Genomic DNA, 21,221 nt, shown 5'->3' on the forward strand with positions numbered 1-21,221 from the left:
TTATAACCCTCTATCCACATTTCCATTAGGAATTTGTCCAATCCTTTCTTGAACCCCAGTACCGTACTCTGCTCTATTACGTCCTCTGGAAGCGCATTCCAGGTGTCCACCACACGTTGGGTAAAGAAGAACTTCCTAGCATTCGTTTTGAATCTGTCTCCTATCAGCTTTTCCGAATGCCCTCTTGTTCTTTTATTATTAGAAAGTTTGAAGAATCTGTCCCTCTTTACTCTCTCTATGCCCTTCATGATCCTATAAGTCTCTATCATATCCCCTCTAAGTCTCCTCTTCTCCAAGGAAAAGAGACCCAGCTTCTCCAATCTCTCAGAATATGACAGGTTTTCCATACCTTTTATCAGACGTGTCGCTCTCCTCTGAACCCTCTCGACTAACACCATATCCTTCTTAAGGTACTGCGATCAATATTGGACGCAGTACTCTAAATGCGGGCGCACCATCGCCCGATACAACGGCAGGATAACTTCTTTCGTTCTGGCTGTAATACCCTTTTTGATTATACCAAGCATTCTGTTCGCTCTCTTAGCGGCCGCTGCACACTGTGCCGACGGCTTCATTGTCATGTCCACCATTACCCCCAAGTCCCTTTCCTGAGTACTCTTATTCAATAACATCCCTCCCATTGTATAGTTGTACCTCGAGCTTCTGCTCCCCACATGTAATACTTTACATTTCTCAATGTTGAACTTCATCTGCCATTTCGCTGCCCATTCTTCTAGTTTGTTCAAGTCCCTTTGCAATTCTTCGCAGTCCTCTGTAGTCCGAGCTCCATTAAATAGTTTTGTGTCGTCCGTAAATTTTATTATCTCGCACTTCGTCCCTGTTTCTAGATCATTTATGAAGATATTAAATAGCAAAGGCCCGAGCACCGAGCCCTGCGGGACACCACTCGTGACCCTCCTCCAGTCGGAGTAGTGACCCTTCACTCCTACCCTTTGTTTACTACCCTCCAACCAGTTTCTGATCCATCTATGTACGTCTCCTTCCAGTCTGGGAAACAAGATCCTGGAATTAGAAACAGAAATGAGGAATGCCGACCTGGATGTGGTGGCGATATCTGAGACCTGGCTCACGGATTCCCACGGGTGGAACATGGTCATACCGGGTTACAACTTGCTTCGCCGGGACAGGGAGGGCAAAATGGGAGGAGGTGTAGCATTATATACTAAAGATGACATTAAGGTCACCAGAATCACAGATGTCCACTACACTGGGGAATCCCTTTGGGTAAATTTGGCCAGAGGGAAGGACAAATGCCTGTATCTTGGCGTAATATACAGACCCCCAAGACAACAGGATGACCTAGATATGGAATTAATCGGAGATATAGAGAATATCACCTTGCGTGGGGACAAAGTATTGTTAGGTGACTTCAACATGCCTAATGTGGATTGGGACACGCTTTCCTCTGCTTCCGGCAGCAGCAGGAGGCTATTAAACTCTATGAAGGGAGCAAGACTCAGGCAACTAGTGTTGGAACCAACAAGGGATCAGGCAATACTGGACCTAATACTTACCAATGGAGAAAGTGTCACAGAGGTCTCGGTAGGCGACACATTGGCCTCCAGTGACCACAACATGGTATGGTTCAATCTCAGGAAAGGATTCACTAAATCTACCACACTGACCAAGGTCCTCAAATTCAAGGACACAAACTTCAAAGAAATGGGAGACTTCGTTCACCAGGCACTACAAAGCCAAGCAGAAACCGATAACGTGGAAGAAATGTGGTCGACTTTGAAAGCCACCATACAAGAAGCAACAAACCGCTATGTTAAATCAGTAAGTAAACGGCAAAGGAACAATAAGCCACAGTGGTTCTCTGCGGAGATTTCGGACCTCATCAAGGAGAAAAAAAAAGCATTCATCTCTTACAAACAATCAGGGAAACAGGACTCTAGGGAAGTCTATCTGGCCAAGTCAAAAGCCATCAAAACAGCAGTTAGGGAGGCCAAATTCCGCATGGAGGAGTCTCTAGCGAAGAACATCCAGAAAGGAGATAAATCCTTCTTCAGGTATATCAGTGACAGAAATAAGAACTCAGACGGGATAGTACGTCTTAGGAAACCAGACGGAGACTATGTAGAAGCGGACTCGGAAAAAGCCCAATTGTTAAATGAATACTTCTGCTCAGTCTTCACCCGCGAGGCGCCAGGACTCGGCCCTCAACTACAGACAAGGGTTGACGCAGATGACCCGGTTAGTAATTTCGAGTTTACACCCAGCGGTGTCTACTGCGAGCTGTCAAAGCTTAAGGTTAACAAGGCAATGGGGCCTGACAACCTACACCCCAGGGTGCTCAGGGAGTTGTGTGATGTCTTGGCGGAACTGCTATCCGCGCTTTTCAATCTCTCCCTTAGTACGGGTAACGTCCCGTTGGACTGGAAGACAGCTAACGTCATTTCACTCCACAAGAAAGGCTCCAAGATGGAGACAGCAAACTACAGACCGGTGAGTCTCACATCAATAGTGTGCAAACTAATGGAAACTCTAATCAAATGCCAATTGGATACGATCCTGAACGAGGAGAATCTACGGGATCCCCGTCAACATGGATTTACTAAGGGGAGATCCTGCCAATCCAACCTGATCAGCTTCTTTGACTGGGTGACGAGGAAGCTGGATGTTGGGGAGTCCCTGGACATCATATACCTGGACTTCAGTAAAGCATTCGATAGCGTACCACACCGCAGGTTGCTGAGCAAGATGGGTTCTATAGGATTGGGCGACACATTGACGAAATGGGTTGGGAACTGGCTTGGAGGTAGGCTTCAGAGGATAGTGGTGAATGGCACCCCCTCCAAAATGACGGAGGTAATCAGTGGATTGCCGCAGGGCTCGGTCTTGGGCCCGATCCTATTCAACATCTTTATAAGAGACTTGGCAGAAGGGCTGCGAGGTAAAATAACATTATTCGCCGATGACGCCAAACTAAGCAATGCAGTGGGCAAAAGCACAACAGACATAAATTCAATGTCCGACAACATGATGCACGACCTACTCCTACTGGAGCGCTGGTCTAGGTCCTGGCAACTCAGCTTCAATGCCAAAAAATGCAAAGTCATGCACCTGGGCAGCCAGAATCCATGCAAGACTTACACCCTTAATGGCGAGATCCTAACAAGAACTGAAGCAGAACGAGACTTAGGGGTGATCGTCAGTGAGAACATGAAGACTGCCAATCAAGTGGAGCAAGCTTCATCCAAGGTAAGGCAAATCATAGGTTGCATACGCAGGAGTTTCGTCAGCCGTAAGCCTGAAGTCATTATGCCATTGTATAGATCCATGGTGAGGCCCCACCTGGAATACTGTGTGCAATTCTGGAGGCCGCATTACCATAAGGATGTGCTGAGACTGGAGTCGGTCCAGAGAATGGCCACCCGGATGGTGTCGGGATTCAAGGATCTCCCGTACGAGGAACGGCTGGATAAGTTGCAGCTGTACTCACTTGAGGAACGCAGAGAGAGGGGTGACATGATCGAGACATTCAAGTATCTCACGGGACGCATCGAGGTGGAAGAAGATATCTTCTTTTTCAAGGGTCCCGCAGCAACAAGGGGGCATCCGTGGAAAATCAGGGGCGGGAAACTGCACAGGGACACCAGGAAATTCTTTTTCACTGAAAGGGTGGTTGATCGCTGGAATAGTCTTCCACTTCAGGTTATTGAGGCCAGCAGCGTGCCTGATTTTAAGGCCAAATGGGATAGACACGTGGGATCTATTCACAGAGAAAGGTAGGGGAGGGTCATTGGGGTGGGCAGACTAGATGGGCCGTGGCCCTTATCTGCCGTCTATTTCTATGTTTCTATCTTTCTATGTTGTACTAGATTTGCATGGCAAAGTCGGAGTCTGCTAGGAAGCTCGGAAGAGACCACAGTGAGCCATTCTAATTGGGTGGTAAAATCCTGGCATGCTGGAACCAGTTTAACGACCATCATTAAAGGCATGGTAGATTTTGAAAATCTGACCCTTAGAGTCTACTCACCTTGTAGGCATACTCACGCTTGTTCTGTCGCTGAGAGCAACCATGCTTTGATGCCATCCTGCCTTACAGCTCACCCATACTACCTGCCTAGAATTCTTCATTCTACTGCATCAGACAGATAAAGCACATCATTTGAAACTAGAAGCAAGAAACCAGCAGGAATGAACTGAAAATTACTTTCTAAATTTAATTTACAAAGAAATTAATTCCATTTCATTAGCCATTCTGAACTTCTACAGCTGTTGAATCACTTTTGTAAATGTATTTTTGCTTTAGTCTTCCTTAGTGAGACAGCAAAGAAATTGGGACCAATAGCATTGGCCCATTTTATTGAAACTGCTTTGGCTGTACCCACAGAAAGGCGGAATATCAAATCCATGACCCTTTAGTACCTTCATCAATCCAATTCGTATTTTAAAAATACACAAAACGTCAAAAAATGTAGAACAAAGCCATATTGGGCACTATCAATTCTTGAAAAGGTTCATAACTACCTGATCCCTGATAATGTCCCTTTTAGCAGAACATGACATGGCTGCAAAAAGAGGGGGAGGAAGGAGTCAAGACATGAAGGGAAGAAGAAATAAAAGATAGAGAGAAAAGATAAGTGGGATGTGCCAGAAGTAGAGAAGGTAGGAGGGAAAGGGTGGTTTGAAAGAGAGAGAAAGAGAATGTGCAAGAAAAAAAAGTACAGTTAAGACAAAAAAAGGAGGGGGAGACGATAAAAAAAAAATGGAACCCAGGAAAAACAAGCAAAACATTTACAGAATGGGAGAAACTCCAGAGAAAATAAAATGGGTTACAAAACAAAAAGCCTTAAAATCAAAGGGGGAAATGTGGGGAAAGATTTAAATTAATCATGAAAGGCCAGAGAAAAGGCTATTTAAAAAAAATTAAATTTTAATGCATAGAAAAGTTTTCAAAATATTTTGTCACCCTGTTGCATCTATCTTAAAAAAATAAAACAAAAAAAAAGCAGTAAATGAATCAAAATAAATACAATAAATAGATGTCCATCTAAGTAGAGAATGACGCAGGGACAAATTTTCCGCATCCCCGCGGGAACTCATTTTCCTGTCCCGTCCCCGCGAGTTATTTTCCTGTCCTTGCAAGCTCCATCCTCATCTGCACAAGCCTCAAATGCTTTAAAATCATAAATATTCAAGGCTTGTGTGGTTTAAGGCAGAGCTTAAAGGAATGGGGAAGGGACAGCGACAAAAGTTGCGGGGACGGGAAAAAATTTGTCCCCTTGTCATTCTCTACATCTGAGAAGAGAGGGGAGAAAACTCATCCCACACTACCACAAAATTAAACTTTACCCCCCCCAAGCAAGCAAAACTACACCCTGAATCTCACCATGGCACAGTTTGCAATACACTGCTATAAATGATGCCTAAAGTTAGACACCGAGAATGGGCACCTATCTGATCTAGTCATCTAACTAACTTGCTTTAAAAAAAAAATAAAAAAATTGGCCCTAATAATGCAAAGTGCCATTGTAAAACAAAAAATTAATTTGCTGGTTGGCATCTAACTCAATTGGCACCTAACACTCTGTCTACCATGGCGCTTACTGGCAAGTAGGCATGATTAGGAGCAGAGTTTGGGCATGGATTTGCTTAGGCTCTGGTATTTTAGACCAAGAAAACCCAGGCTTACTACAGTATTTCTCAACTCGGTCCTGGACTACCCCCTTGCCAGTCAGGTTTTCAGGATATCTGTGATGAATATGCATAAATTTGATTTGCATACACTGCTTCCATTCTATGCAAATTTATTTCGGACATAATATACCGCTGCGTAAGGTGCAAACGCCTACCAGCACTTAAGTCAATTCAGATGCCACTAGGCGTGATTCTACTAAAGGCACCTAACTTTGATTGACATGTGTTAGGTGCTGCTTTTCTGGGCATCTACCGAGATAAGCGTCATTTATAGAATCTGGCCCTTTAGAGCCAATTTCCTCCTCAGACTTGGGTGCGAGGATTTACATCAGCTGAAACCTGGTATAAATCCTGATGTGTAAATTAGGTGTGGATCCTCAATATTCAATAAAATGATACCTTGGAATCTGAACGCTAACAACTTGGAATCCAAATGAAAAATTTGAGCAAATTTTGCCCCGGAATCCGAAACTGCTTTGGAATCCGAACACCCTGCACATTGTTCATGTGTATTTGTGCATAAAAAGATAAAGAATGCAGACACCAGAACCACCAGAAACGCAGTTACCTGATGTTATCATGGAAGGTAACAAATAATCTCCCTCCTCCTCCGCCAGCTTCCACATCATCATTCCTTTTTAAGGTAAACACAAGTTTTTAATATTTTTCATTTTATTAATTTACATTTTTATTCAAATACTGTACTGTATTATTATTAGAAACATAGAAAGATGACGGCAGAAAAGGGCCATAGCCCATCAAGTCTGCCCACTCTATTGACCCACCCCATTAGTTAATATTTTATCTTAATTTTAGTGTATTTACTGTTAAAATTCGAGTTTATGGGACCCAGGAATGGATTAGTCCAGTTTCTATTGTTTTAGATGGGAAAAATTGTCTTGGAACTCGAATGGGGTTCTGGAACGGATTAAGTTACGATTCCAAGGTCACTGGAATACCGCGTGCATCTTTAGTGAACACCCCTGACCTGGCCTTGCCCCACCCATGGTCACGTCTACTTTAGAATTTTGTCTGGATCTTCATAGATCAACAAGATGTATGCACACAAATTCAAATCGTTGCCATCTAATGCCAATAATTGATTGCTAGCACACAATTCAAACTAAATTGGCTCATTTTTTTATTTAATTCGTTTTCGATCACGTTTTCCCCCCAAAGAGCTCAGAATGGGTTACAGATTAAACATGTTCAGCAACTTTCTGTTCAGCAACTTTTGGAACATCATCCCATGGTCTAGGAAACTAACCCCCTCTTTTACAAAGGTGCGCTAAGCTTCTTAGCGCGCGCTAAATGCTAACGTGTGCATATTATCCTATGGATGCGTTAGAAGTTAGCACATGTGTTAATTTAGCATGCGCTAAATCCGCGCTAAAACACTTCGTGCGCTTTTGTAAAAGAGGGCCTAAAAAGTTCTCGATTGATACAAGACCCTCGATGTGTCTCGTTAGGATAAAAACTTGTATTGAAAAAATGTTACATTGTATCTATGACTAATTTAACCTGTAAGCTGTATATTATGGATATTGGTATTAGATCCCTAGTATGTGTTGAGTTAGGATAAAAACTCGTAATGTAACTATGGCAAACTGTAACCTGTTAACTATATATTGTGTATGTTGACCTGTAACCCATCCTGGGTTCTTTGGGGAGGACAGAATAGAAAATCAAAATAAATAATACCATCCATACAGCCATGCATCCATCTCCAAAAGCAAACCTCTTTGCTTTGGCCTTTACCGTCACCACCACCTTCTGAACAGCGTACCTGCTTCACTTTCTCTCCGAGAGTCATAAAGTCATTTTTGATACGTTTGGTAGCTAATTTAGCTGCACACATCTCAAGACAGCACGCAATTTTGTGCATGTAAATCTGCACACCATTTACAGAACCCGAGGGGAAAATGTCTACCATTTCAGACCATCACTAGCTTTGCTCTGTGTTCATATATATTTAAAAAAAATCTAGTAAGCCAGCAGCTCTCAGAAATACATTTGCTTACCTTTCAATTTAAAAAAAAAAAAAATCAAGTATGCTGACAAAATTATCTTCATCAGGTGTAATACAGGCTAAATAAATCCTGGCAACCATTTACTAATTGATTTATAAATGGCTGCATTCACAGAAAAATAATCCCAAATCCAGCATGCATTAATAAAAAAGGACATTTTTAAGTCTGTGCTACATAATGCACTTTATATCAGTATGGAGAAGCCTAATTAAAACTGACTCAAAGTATTTTCTAATCTGAAAAAAGGAAGAGCTGTCACAGTGTTAAACAGCCAAGACGGCAAAGCATTAGCGCAAAACTGTGGGCTCCTTTATCAAGCCGCGCTAATGGGGTTAATGCGCGCAATGTTTCATCACACGTTAACCCCCACGCTGGCCTAAAAACTACCGCCTGTTCAAGGGAGGTGGTGGTAGCGGCTAGCGAAGCCGGCAGTCTAGCGCATGGTATTACACATGTTAAACCGCTAGCGCGGCTTAATAAAAGGAGCCCTGTGTTTACAGAAAGTATGCAGATAACATTCACATAGTAGTGTAGCAAGGGTGACACCCCTTTCCTATCCTCTTCCCCATCCCCCTGTCGCATGTGCACACCCACACCCCCTTCCCTGTACCTTTTTAACTTTGGCACAAGAAGCGAAGAATTTGCTGCCCATATCAGCTTCAGAGCTCTCTGACGTCACTTCCTTCCGGAAGTGACATCAGAGAAAAACCGTCGAAGCTGATGCGGGCAGCAAATTCATCATTACTTTTAAATTGGCATGAGATTATGAGCATGCATTGCCTATACTGCAAACAAAGCTCTTACACTGGTTTATGATGGGCATCTTGAAAACTGGAAGGTATCGGGTCCCCCCAGGACAGGTTTCGGGAACCACTGCTCTAGATCTGGTATTTTAAAAATTCTTTAAACGGTGACATAGCCACCTGTAGGTGGGGCATGACCTGGCCAGGCCCCCCTCCCCCACTTTAGGGTCAGGCTCCTTCCAAAACTGCTTAACCTGTTTAATTTTTCCACCAGCTGAAACAATCTGTTGCCCGACACCTCCCCCTTTCCCTAGGACTCAGCAGCAAGAAAGTCAGGAACTGAGAATGGATAGGGAGTGGAAGCCAGAAACCATGCTGCCAAGGTAGCACCGGAGGGGGGGGAGGGGGGAAATCGAAGGTTTGGACAACAGATTTCTTCGGCTGGCAGGGTTTGGGCATCCTCTCCAGTAAAGCTATTATTTTTAACTTGGCGATGAACAAAGAGGTGAATGCCCCCACCCCACCAACACGCATATAAAATTGACTGCTGGCTGTATCTTTTTTTTTTAAAGGCAAAAAGGGGTATCCATTTTCAACTGCAGCACTACATGTGGTGTATTTAGATTTTAGCAAAGTCTTTGACAGTGTTCCAAGCAGGCATCTAATAAATACACTCAGTGCCCTCAAGATGGGCCCTAAAGTGACACACTGGGACAGGAACTGGTTAAATGAAGGCGACAGAGGGTAGTGGTCAATGGAGATCGCTCTGAGGAAAGGGATGTTACCAGTGGTGTGCCTCAAGGTTCGGTTCTTAGGCCTGTTCTTTATAACATTTTTGGTAAGTGATATTGCTGAAGGGCTGTCAGCCAAGATTTGTCTCTTTGCGGATGATACCAAAATCTGCAATAGAGTAGACACCCAGGAGAGTGTGCACAACATGAAGAAAGACCTGGCGAAGCTTGGTCTGAAATTTGGCAGCTAAAATTTAATGCTACGAAATGCAAGGTCGTGCATTTGGGCTGCATAAATCCGAGGGAACAGTAGTTTAGGGGATGAAGAACTTTTGTGCATAAATGAGGTCAGACAGGTTGAAAAGGCAACTGCCAAAGCTAGAAGGATGCACAGGAAGAGCTATGGCCAGTAGGAAAAGTCCATAATCTGTTTTTGAGAAAGACATGGTGGGAATACACTGCTTGCCCTGGATCAGTAGAATGGAATGTTGCTACTCCTTGGGTTTTGGCCAGATTCTAGGGACCTGGATTGACCACCGTGAATACGGGATACTGGGTTAGATGGACCATTGGTCTGACCCAGTAAGGCTATTCTTATGTCCTTATGTCCCTGTTCATGAGACCTCATTTAAAATATTGTGTACAATCCTTGAGACCAAGCCTTCAAAAAGATATAAAAAGAGGAAGGCTACTAAAATGGTGCATGGTCTTTATCATAAGGCATATGGGGACAGATTTAAAGATCTCAATATGCATAGTTTGGAGGAAAGGCGGGAGAGGGGAAATATAATAGAGACGTTTAAATACGTACGTGACATAAATGCGTATGTGGTGAGTCTCATTTGAAAGGAAGCTCCTGAATGAGAGGGCATAGGATGGTTAAGAGGTGATAGATTACTCCTGAGCCTAAGGAAGTACTTTTTTACAGAAAGGATGGTATGTGCATGGAATAATCTCTCGACAGAGGTGGTGGAGATAGAGATGTGTCCGAATTCAAGAAAGCCTGGGATAGGCATGTGGGATCTCTTAGAGAGAGGAAGAGATCATGGTTACTGCAGATGGGCTATTTGGCCTTTATCTACCATCATGCTACTACGCTTCTATAACCACAAAGTTCTATGGCATCACAACGCAGGTGTAAAGAGCCTTAGCCAATAGGGAGAGGGGATGCAAATGTTAAGAACCTTAGCCAATAGGGAGAGGAGATAGTGGATGCTGCAGATGTGCAGACTAGATGGGACATTTGGCCTTTATCTGCCATCATGTTTCTATGCAGCAATTTACATAGAAAACAACTGACTTTATAAACTTAAAAATCCTTTTCTCCGAAGGAGATTCTGGATTTCATCTACTACGGTGTGTTCTCGTTATCCACATGTTCCGTATTGATGAATTTTTGCTATTTACAGGTCATTTCCACTTATTCACACTCATGCAGTGTGTGTTTCCATGATGATGAAGATATTCGTAGAACTGTGCACAAGTATTTTTACACCAAAAGATTGTTTTTACAATATAAAATACATTTATAAAAGGAAGACTAAATAAACTGTTCTTTAAAAGAAGGGTGCATGAAAAGCACAGTTACTTACCGTAACAGTTGTTATCCAGGGACAGCAGGCAGATATTCTCACACATGGGTGACGTCACCGACGGAGCCCCGCAGCGGACAGCCTCGAAAGCAAACTTGCTTGAAGATCTCGAGCTTTCGAGTGCTGCACCGCGCATGCGCGTGTGCCTTCCCGCCCAACTAGGGGGGCGCATCTCCTGTGAGGATCCTCAGTTCAGATACCAAGCCAAGAAGCCAACCAGGGGAGGTGGGAGGGTTGTGAGAATATCTGCCTGCTGTCCCTGGATAACAACTGTTACGGTAAGTAACTGAGCTTTATCCCAGGACAAGCAGGCAGCATATTCTCACACATGGGTGACCTCCAAGCTAATTATAAAGGGATGGAGGGAGTTGACAATTTAAGAAAAAAGATTTTGCAAAACAGATTGGCCAAAATGGTCATCCCTCCTGGATAAAATATCCAGACAGTAATGAGAAGTGAAAGTATGAACCGAGGACCAAGTGGCAGCCTTGCAGATTTCCTCAATAGGAGTTGATCTGAGGAATGCTACAGACACCGCCATAGCTCGAATTTTGTGGCCCGTCACTCGACCTTGCAGAGGAAGACCAGCCTGAGCATAACAGAAAGAGATACAAGCAGCTAACCGGTTGCAGATGGTACGCTTCGAGATAGGGCGTCCCAATCTATTCGGATCAAAAGAAATGAATAGTTGAAGAGATGTCCTGTGAGATTGAGTGCGTTGAAGATAGAAAGCTAAGGAATCTAAAGTATGTAGAGCCGCTTCTCCAGGATGAGAATGTGGCTTAGGAAAAAAGACTGGTAGAACAATAGATTGGTTGATGTTAAATTCTGAAACCACTTTAGGTAAGAATTTAGGATGGGTACGCAGGACCACCTTATCATGGTGAAAAACAGTGAAAGGTGGGTCCAAAACCAAAACTTGCATTTCACTAACACGTCGAGCAGAAGTGATAGCAATCAAGAAAACCACTTTCCAAGTGAGATACTTGAGAAGAGCCTTGTCTAGAGGTTCAAAAGGAGGTTTCATCAGTTGAGCTAAAACAACATTAAGATCCCAAACCACAGGAGGTGGTTTAAGAGATGGATGAAGATTAAAAAGCCCCTTCATAAAGCGAGAAACCATGGGTTGCGCAGAGAGAGGTTTCCCATCCAGAGGCTGATGAAAAGCAGCGATAGCACTGAGATGGACTCTAATAGATGTAGATTGAAGGCCTGATTGGGACAAGTGGAGCAAATAGTCCAATACAGACGCTAGAGAGGAAGATTTCGGAAGAAGTTAACGAGTAGAACACCAAGAAGAAAATCTCGTCCACTTCTGGCTATAACATTGACGAGTGGACGGCATCCTGGAAGCAAGAAAAACATCCTGGACAGACCGAGAAAATTGAGAAGAGTCTGTTAAGTAGAAAGGTACCAAGCTGTCAGGTGAAGAGATTGCAGATTGGGATGAAGCAAGGACCCTTGACTCTGAGTGAGCAGAGAAGGAAAAACTGGTAGATGTAGAGGCTCCCTGGCATTGATTTGAAGAAGAAGGGAGAACCACGCTTGTCTCGGCCAGCGAGGAGCTATCAGAATCATGGTAGCATGTTCCGATTTGAGCTTGACCAGAGTCTTGAGAATCAGAGGATATGGAGGGAAAGCATAAAGAAACTGATTCCCCCAGTCCAGAAGGAAAGCATCCGCTTCGAGATGATGAGGCGAGAAGATGCGGGAGCAAAAGAGAGGGAGTTTGAAGTTGCTGGGCGACGCAAACAAGTCTATCTGAGGGGTCCCCCACCGAGCAAACACCTGACGAAGTGTGGGGGAATTGAGTGTCCATTCGTGAGGCTGCAGCAGACGACTCAATTTGTCTGCCAGACAGTTTTGTTGACCCTGTATATAGACCGCTCTGAGAAAGATGTGAGAAATTGCCCATTGCCATAGACGGATAGCTTCCTGACAAAGGGAGTGAGAACCCATCCCACCCTGCTTGTTGACGTAATACATGGCTACCTGATTGTCTGTCCGAACAAGTACCACTTGGTCGTGAAGAAGATGAAGAAACGCTTTTAGGGCAAGGAAAATCGCTCTGAGTTCCAACAGATTGATATGACAACACCGGTCTGTGGAGGTCCACAACCCTTGCGTACGGAGACCATCTACGTGGGCCCCCCACGCGTAGGTGGACGAATCTGTCGTGAGGACTTTCTGATGAGGAAGATCGTGAAAACGCAAACCTCTGGAAAGATTGGAAGAGGGCATCCACCAGCGGAAAGACTTCTTTAACAAAGGAGTCACTGTTATATGGCGTGAAAGCGGCTCCAGTACTTGCTGCCATTGCGACGTCAGAGTCCACTGAGGGATGCGAAGATGAAGTCTGGCCAGGGGGGGGTCACATGAAACGTGGATGCCATGTGACCGAGCAGCACCATCATCTGACGGGCAGAAAGGGTCGAAAGAGAAGACACTTGCCGGCAGAGTCGAAAGAGGGTCTGTTGACAGTTGGTGACAGAATCCAGAGTCGCACCAATAAACTGAAGAGACTGGGCTGGAACTAACTGAGATTTTGGAAAATTGATGTGAAACCCTAGACTTTGAAGAAAAGAAATAGTCTGATGGGTCGCTGCAATAACCCCCTGGAGAGAAGGGGCTTTGATAAGTCAATCGTCGAGGTAAGGAAACACCTGAAGCCCTCGAGAGCGTAGGGCCGCGGCCACCACTACCAGACATTTGGTGAACACTCTGGGGGAGGCTGCTAGGCCGAAGGGTAGAACTCTGTATCGGAGATGAAGATTCCCACCTTGAATCTGAGATATTTGCGAAAAGTTGGATGAGTATAAGCCTCTTTGAGATCCAGTGAGCATATCCAATCCCCCTGATCCATGAGGGAATACAATGTCGGGAGCGAGAGCATGCAAAACTTTTCTTTGACAAGAAATTTGTTGAGGGCTCGAAGATCCAGAATGGGTCGCAAATCCCCCGTCTTTTTGGGTACCTGGAGTAGAACCCTAGATTGTGTTGGGAAGGAGGGGTAGAATGCCTCGAAACCAGAGGAGAGAGATCCCAACACAAAGATCTCGAGGGAGGAGTCCTCGACCTCGAGTGCCTCGAAGATAAAGAAGAAGAAGCGGCGACCTTCGACTCAGAACGAGAAAGTTTCTTCGAGGAAGTTTCCACATGCCCCGAGCTCTTCGAAGCGAGGTGTTTCGACGGTCTCGAGCGATGCTTCGGATGAGGCAAAGAGGGTCTCGAGGTGATATCCGGCAAGGAGTCTGAAGAAGAAAATCTCTTGTGAGACCTGCCCCGTGGATGTTGGATCAGGGTCTCGGGCTGCTGCTCAGGCTGATCCACCCGAGGCAAAGTCGAGGACGGGACTAACTGAGCCACAATGGAAGAAATTTGAGTAGTCAAAATAGACTTGAGCATATCCTCAAACATTGGCACCGAGACCAAAGGATTTGGCGTCAAAGGTGCTCCCGTGCACTCCAAGGAGGGCGACCTTGATTTAGAGTATTCCCGAGACTTGGAGGCACGTTTTGCCGAAGGCTTCGAGGACAGAGGCACACCCGGAGTCCCGGGTAGCATGGAAAGAGACTCTGGAGGCTTCTTGGGCATGGTACCTGAAAAGGAAGCAGGAGACTTACCCCCAGACGCAGGCTTCGAGGACGGGATCAAGGAGGCCTTCGAGGCCGAGGACCCTGAGGTCTTTGAGGCCGAGGCCTTATCGCCCGAGGTCGCCCCCGATGTCGAGGCCTTGGGTCCCAAAGAGGTCGAGACAGTCGAGGCCGAGGTTTTTTCAGGCTCCATGTTGAATAGATGAATGAATCTGTTGCAGCGGCGGCGAAAAGCACAAGGCTGAAGGGTCAGACAGCGATCACAATCTTCTGGACGATGAATACGACCCAAACAGACCATACACCGACTATGAGGGTCGGTGATAGAAATCGTCCTGCCGCACTGGTAGCAACGTTTAAACCCGGTCACAGGCCGGGACAAAGAAAAAATAAAGTCCGTCGAAAAGAAGGGAAGAGGGCCTAGGCCCAAGCCCGCAGACTCGGAAACAAAAAAGAAACAAACTTTTTCTTTTTTCTTTTAAAAACAAGAAAATAAACAAGGGAATAAACCCTGAGCACAGCGACCGAACAATAGCAGCCACGGTGAAGAGAAGGCAAATTGCTGCAGAGCCAGAAGCACAAGTCTTCTCAGCTACGCGGAAAACAATGAACTGAGGATCCTCACAGGAGATGCGCCCCTTAGTTGGGCGGGAAGGCACGCGCGCATGCGCGGTGCAGCACTCAAAAGCTCGAGATCTTCAAGCAAGTTTGCTTTCGAGGCTGTCCGCTGCTGGGCTCCGTCGGTGACGTCACCCATGTGTGAGAATATGCTGCCTGCTTGTCCTGGGATAATAATGACATTAGGCAGCAGAAATGTACAATAAGCAGGTTTACACAGGAATCTAACCCCCTTTCCCCCCATAGAATCAATGGTATTATGTTTGTATTTTTTACATTCACAGGGTTTTCTAGGAACGTAGCCCCAGCTAATAGTAAGAAAATGATTTATAGGAATCTCAAAATATTCCAACCTTACGTGTTTCCTCATTTCTCTAAACAAGTTTACAAACCAACATGAAAAGGTTATACTTCAGGGATTAGGGGTTCACATTTATCAGACTCATTTTCCCTTGTACCCCCAACCCACTAAAACCACAATAAAATCCAATACAGACTCCTCCAAATTATCAAGTTCACACTGAAGTGCAATCAAATCCTGCCGAGCCACAAGTTCTAAAACTCAGGTTTCATGCAGATAGCTATGAATTAGAGAAACGGGGTGAATCCTTACCAAATATATCCAACTTTTCTCCCCGGCTCACCAGGAAAAAGAGGTTTATAAATTAGAGAATGACATGAGGACAAAATTTTCCCCGACCCCGTGGGAACTCATTTTCCCCCGACCCGTTGAACTCTTTTCTTGTCCCTGCCCCATTCCTACAAGCTCCATCCTCATCTGCCCAAGCCTCAAACATTTTAAAATCCTAAGTAGCAACATTCTAGAGCTCAGACTGTGATGTCATAATGCCTCATTCCACCAATGCCTAAGCTCCGTCCTCATCTGCCCAAGCCTCAAACCCTTTAAAATCCTAATTACCAACATTCTAGAGCTCAGACTGTGATGTCATAATGCCTCATTCCATCAATGCCTAAGCTCCGTCCTCATCTGCCCAAGCCTCAAACCCTTTAAAATCCTAAGTAGCAACATTCTAGAGCTCAGACTGTGATGTCATAATGCCTCATTCCACCAATGCCTAAGCTCCGTCCTCATCTGCCCAAGCCTCAAACCCTTTAAAATCCTAAGTAGCAACATTCTAGAGCTCAGACTGTGATGTCATAATGCCTCATTCCACCAATGCCTAAGCTCCGTCCTCATCTGCCCAAGCCTCAAACCCTTTAAAATCCTAAGTCGCAACATTCTAAAGCTCAGATTGTGATGTCATAATGCCTCATTCCACCAATGCCTAAGCTCCGTCCTCATCTGCCCAAGCCTCAAACCCTTTAAAATTCTAAGTAGCAACATTCTAGAGCTCAGACTGTGATGTCATAATGCCTCATTCCACCAATGCCTAAGCTCCGTCCTCATCTGCACAAGCCTCAAACTCTTTAAAATCCTAAGTAGCAACATTCTAGAGCTCAGATTGTGATGTCATAATGCCTCATTCCACCAATGCCTAAGCTCCGTCCTCATCTGCACAAGCCTCAAACTCTTTAAAATCCTAAGTAGCAACATTCTAGAGCTCAGACTGTGATGTCATAATGCCTCATTCCACCAATGCCTAAGCTCCGTCCTCATCTGCACAAGCCTCAAACTCTTTAAAATCCTAAGTAGCAACATTCTAGAGCTCAGATTGTGATGTCATAGTGCCTCAGTCCATCAATGCCTAAGCTCCGTCCTCATCCGCACAAGCCTCAAACACTTTGAAATCATACGTATTCAATGTTTGGGCAGTTAATGCTGAGCTTACAGGAATGGGGCTGGGACAGGGACAGCAACAGCAACAAAACTCACGGGGATGGGGAAATCCGAGTTCCTGCGGGGACGGGGACAAATTTGTCCCTGTGTCATTCTCCATTATGAACTTGAACAGTTAATGTGGCATAAACTCAAGAATGCCGTCAAACTCAAACCAAGCTAATCTTCACCTGGATCAAGTTTGAGTTTTCTTAACATTTCTGACCTCTGCATGAGTTACAATACAGAGTGACACGAAAATTATGAGAAAAGAATGAAAAGTCATTTTTTAATATGTGAACAATGCATGAAGCGTTGGCAAGAGCCCCATACTGCCTGGTTTCATTTCTAGCTACTTTGATCAAACCCATCATTTCTATAAAACAGAAAAGCAAAACTAATCCCACTTTATGGGGCCTTGAATTATAGGACATTTCATTTTCCACAAACCCTTACTGTTGCTTTATATGCATCACTGCAAAGCATGCTTGCCAGGTTTGCAATAGTACAGTATATGTTAATCTGTTATTTTGTTGTTAATTTGGGAGGACAGGCTAAAAAGTTTGAGTAAATAAAGAAAACACAAATAGTACAATATCGGCCTGGAGAAAGGTGTTTGCAGACAAGGAGAACAAGAATCGTCCGATGACTCAAGTTGACTAATACGTTCTTTAATGCCACTTGTAAGCTCTGCCGCCCCTGGTCAACATCTCAAAAGGCAAGACATTGCAGGGCAGATTGGGAGCAGTTCAAGCACAGTTGCATGAAAATGACCTTTAATTACTCGGGTCTAGGCTTGTCAAACACGTTTTGTCTTCCAGCACCAGCAAATTGAAAGACAGCGATTTTTCAACCCAGGATTAAAGTTCTCTCTCCAACGTGTTCACATTTTCCCTTGATGCAGCAGGTTTCTGCCAGGAAAGCTACCGGCTCCCTCAGCAACCATGCTGAACCACAAAAAATATATATAGAGAGAGAGAGAGATGGAAATATATAAATAAAGAGATGGGGGAAGGGGGTTAAAGGAGTGAGCAGACAAGGCTGATCTCCTCTGTAACAGAAACTTAGAGAAAAGCCAGCATCACCCCAAACCCCCACCGATAACCATCACTAGGTTAAAGAGAATAAATGGAATCATTCTGGCGCTTTGCGAGGATCCAGGCCAATGTGGCTGGGTTTTTCTTTCCTTCGGGCAGGTAAAAGGAAATCTTAGAAATCGATGCCTGCAGAGGGAACGAGGCAGACGAAGGCATCTAGCATGCAAGACGCTTCAGCGATCGCCGGGGGAGGAGGGGAGGGAATCCGGATCTAGCAGCGCCTAATTAAAGCCCCCACCACCACTATTTTACCTAGAGACAGGGCATCTTGCCACGAAGAACGCAGAGGTGCCCAAGTCACACGCGTATCACAAGCATGGGGGGGGGGGATCCGATCCTCCTCCGCGGTCTGGTAACCTCTCCCTCTCTTTTGCGCTCTCCCCGATCCAGCAGCCTCCGCTTCCCTCCCCCCCCCCCCCCTCTCCTCCTTGTGCACGCTCCCCGCCCCCGCCGTCCTACCTTCCAGATGGCCTTCGAGGTCGCCGGCGGCAGCGGCAATTCAGACAGGTGCCTGCCACCGGCCCCGGCGCTCTCCTCCTGCGACGCTCCGCCCCCTCTGACACCACCCCTTTTCCCTGGGCCGCGTCCCGCCCCCTCTGACGCCACCCCTTTCCCTTGGCAGCGCCCCGCACTGCTGCAGCGGGAAGTCGCGAGAGAGGGGCGAGGCGCGGGCCTGGGGAAGGTGTGGCGTCCGAGGAGGGCGGGGCGTCGTAGGAGACGGGCGCTGGTGCAGGTGGCGGGCGATCTGTAAAGAAATTTGGAGGTAGGACGGACGAATGTCAGATCGAGGGGGGGGTCTGGATTTGAGAGAGAGACCGGGGGAGGGTTGGGGGGACGTCGGGTTTCCGGTGGTGTTGGGGCTGTGATCGAGCCTGCAGTGGCACTCGTCTTTTTTCCCGCGAGCATGATGCACGTGCACCGGTGGGGTCCCAGACTCACTGCCTTTTTGAATCCGAGCTCTATAGCTTGATTTTACTGTTGCGATTTTGAACAAGGAATAATTTCATAAAGGATTCTCTGTGTGGAAAGGGGTTTATTACTTTCCCCCAGATTTGTAGCCCGATAGTGGGGAAACTCCTTGACAGACTGTATCTAGGGATAGGGTAATAATATCCATTGGGTTAAGCACCCCTAATTATTCTGAAAAGCTGCCTCTTAGGCCCATGATGACCTTATCAAAAATCCTGTGGGCTGATAATATAGGCCACTATTGCTTCATAACGTTCACCACCTGAGATGATGCTGTCATATAGGACAATACAAATTAATCTAGCCAAATCCACATGTATCTGGTATCTGGTAATCAGGTAATTGTATACATGTTTTGTCCTTTTATATTGTACTACCGTAGTATTTTAGCCCGTTACATTAACGGGTGCTAGAATATATGTCTGTCTGTCTTTATTTCTGTCTCTCTCTTCCTTCCGCTGTCTTTCTTTCTGTCTGTCTCTCTCCCTGGCCCCCTTTGTCTGTCTGTCTTTCTGTGTCTCTCCCTGCCCATGTGTCTTTCTTCTTTTCTTTCTGTCTCCCTTTCTCCCGCTGTCTGTCTGTCTTTCTTTCTTTCTATCTATCTGTCTCTTTCCCTGCCTCCTATGCATCAGCATTTCTTTCCCCCCACTTCCCTGTGCAGCAGCCACAGCAGCATCCCCTCCCCCTCCATTTCTCTGTGCAGCAGCATTTCCCTCACCCTACTTCCCTGTGCAGCAGCAGCAGCATTTTGATCCCCCCCCCCACTTCCCTGTGCAGCAGCCACAGCAGCAGCATTCCCTCCCCCCACACCACTTCCCTGTGCAGCAGAAGCGTTTCCCCTACCCCCCCCCTTTCTCTTCCCGCGGTCTGGCCGGCTCCCTTAGACCCTTACTGCCCCCCTTCCCTTCCCGCGGTCCCGACAAACCTTCCAATTCCAGCAGCGTCTGCAGCACTCTACACACGCTGCTTCGGGGCCTTCTACTGCCCTGATTTACTCTGGCACGTCCCTGATGACATTGAGACGCAGCAGAGCAAATCAGGGCAGTAGAAGGCCTCGAAGCAGCGTGTGTAGAGTGCTGCGGACGCTGCTCGAGTCGGCAGGTTTGGAGTCGGGACCGTGGGAAGGGAAAGAGGGGGCGGTAAGGGACTAAGGGAGCTGGTCAGACATCGTGAAGGGATGGGAGGGTCAGACTGCGAAGAAAGTACTTACAGAGAGCCGTTGTAACCTCGCATACGCACTCTTGCCGGCCACGGACATACAGATCAGGGAACACGCCGGTAAGAGTGCGCATGCGCGGCTAGGGTTTTATTATATAAGATGCTGCCTTAAGAATTGCTGCTTAAGAATATGTTTCATGTCCATTGCTTACTTATGAAAGTAATGAAACAAATTCTCATATATATATGGCGTAAACGCACATGAGTCATGTCTCCATTTGAAAGAAAGCTCTGGAATGAGAGGGCTTAGGATGAAGTTAAAAGGTGATAGGCTCAGGAGTAATTTACAGGTGGTGGAGACAAAGATTGTGTCTGAATTTAAGAAAGCGTGAGACAGGCACATGGGATCTTTTAGGGAGAAGAGAAGATAGTGGATGCTGCGGATGGGCAGAATGGATTGGCCATTTGCTCTTTATCTGCCATCATGTTTCTAAGAACATAATAGCCTTACTGGGTCAGACCAATGGTCTATCAAGCCCAGCAGCCCGTTCTCATGGTGGCCAATCCAGGTCACTAGTACCTGGCCAAAACCCAAGGAGTAACAATATTCCATGCTACCGATACAGGACAAGCAGTGGCTTCCCCCATGTCTTTCTCAATAACAGACTATGGACTTTTCCTCCAGGAACTTGTCTGAACCTTTCTTAAAACCAGCTACGCTATCCGCTCTTACCATATCCTCTGGTAACACGTTCTAGAGCTTAACTATTATCTGAGTGAAAAAAAATTTCCTCCTATTGGTTTAAAAATTATTTCCCTGTAACTTCATCGAATGTCCCCTAGTCTTTGTAATTTTTGACGGAATGAAAAATTGATCCACTTGTACCCGTTCTACTCCACTCAGGATTTTCTAGACTTCATTCATATCTCCCCTCAGCTGTCTCTTTTTCAAGCTGAAGAGCCCTAACCATTTTAGTCTTTCCTCATACAAGAGGAGTTCCATCCCCTTTACCATCTTGGTCGCTCTTCTTTGAACTTTTTCCAGCGCCACTATAGTCAGCGATCAATAAACCAGTGAAATTTGCGAAAAGAGGGAGTTACATGATCATACTTTTTTAAATTGAAAATAAGTCGGACCGCTGTATTCTGAACAATACGTAATCTGCGCAGGGTTTTTTTGTGTGTGTGCCAGCCAGGTAGACAATATTACATTAGTCCAGTTGACTCAAGACCAAAAATTGAACCA

General features: G+C 45.6%; 1 protein-coding gene and 1 long non-coding RNA gene across 3 annotated transcripts in view; one reads left to right on the forward strand and one right to left on the reverse strand.

Annotated features, from left to right (window-relative positions):
* The window catches only part of NAV3 (neuron navigator 3), a 673,864-nt gene extending 655,472 nt beyond the window's left edge, over positions 1 to 18,392 (reverse strand). For both annotated transcript variants that reach the window (XM_033951509.1, XM_033951507.1), the window contains exon 1: positions 18,308 to 18,392. The gene's annotated coding sequence lies outside the window, so the exon portion shown is untranslated. The remainder of the gene's footprint in view (positions 1 to 18,307) is intronic.
* Positions 18,393 to 18,784: 392 nt separating this feature from the next.
* Positions 18,785 to 21,221, forward strand: part of LOC117363442 — a 31,785-nt gene continuing 29,348 nt past the window's right edge. The window contains exon 1 of the long non-coding RNA XR_004540056.1: positions 18,785 to 19,155. This is a non-coding gene — a long non-coding RNA (uncharacterized LOC117363442). The remainder of the gene's footprint in view (positions 19,156 to 21,221) is intronic.

Source organism: Geotrypetes seraphini, chromosome 7, assembly GCF_902459505.1.
Source record: "Geotrypetes seraphini chromosome 7, aGeoSer1.1, whole genome shotgun sequence".
Taxonomy (NCBI): Eukaryota; Metazoa; Chordata; class Amphibia; order Gymnophiona; family Dermophiidae; genus Geotrypetes; species Geotrypetes seraphini.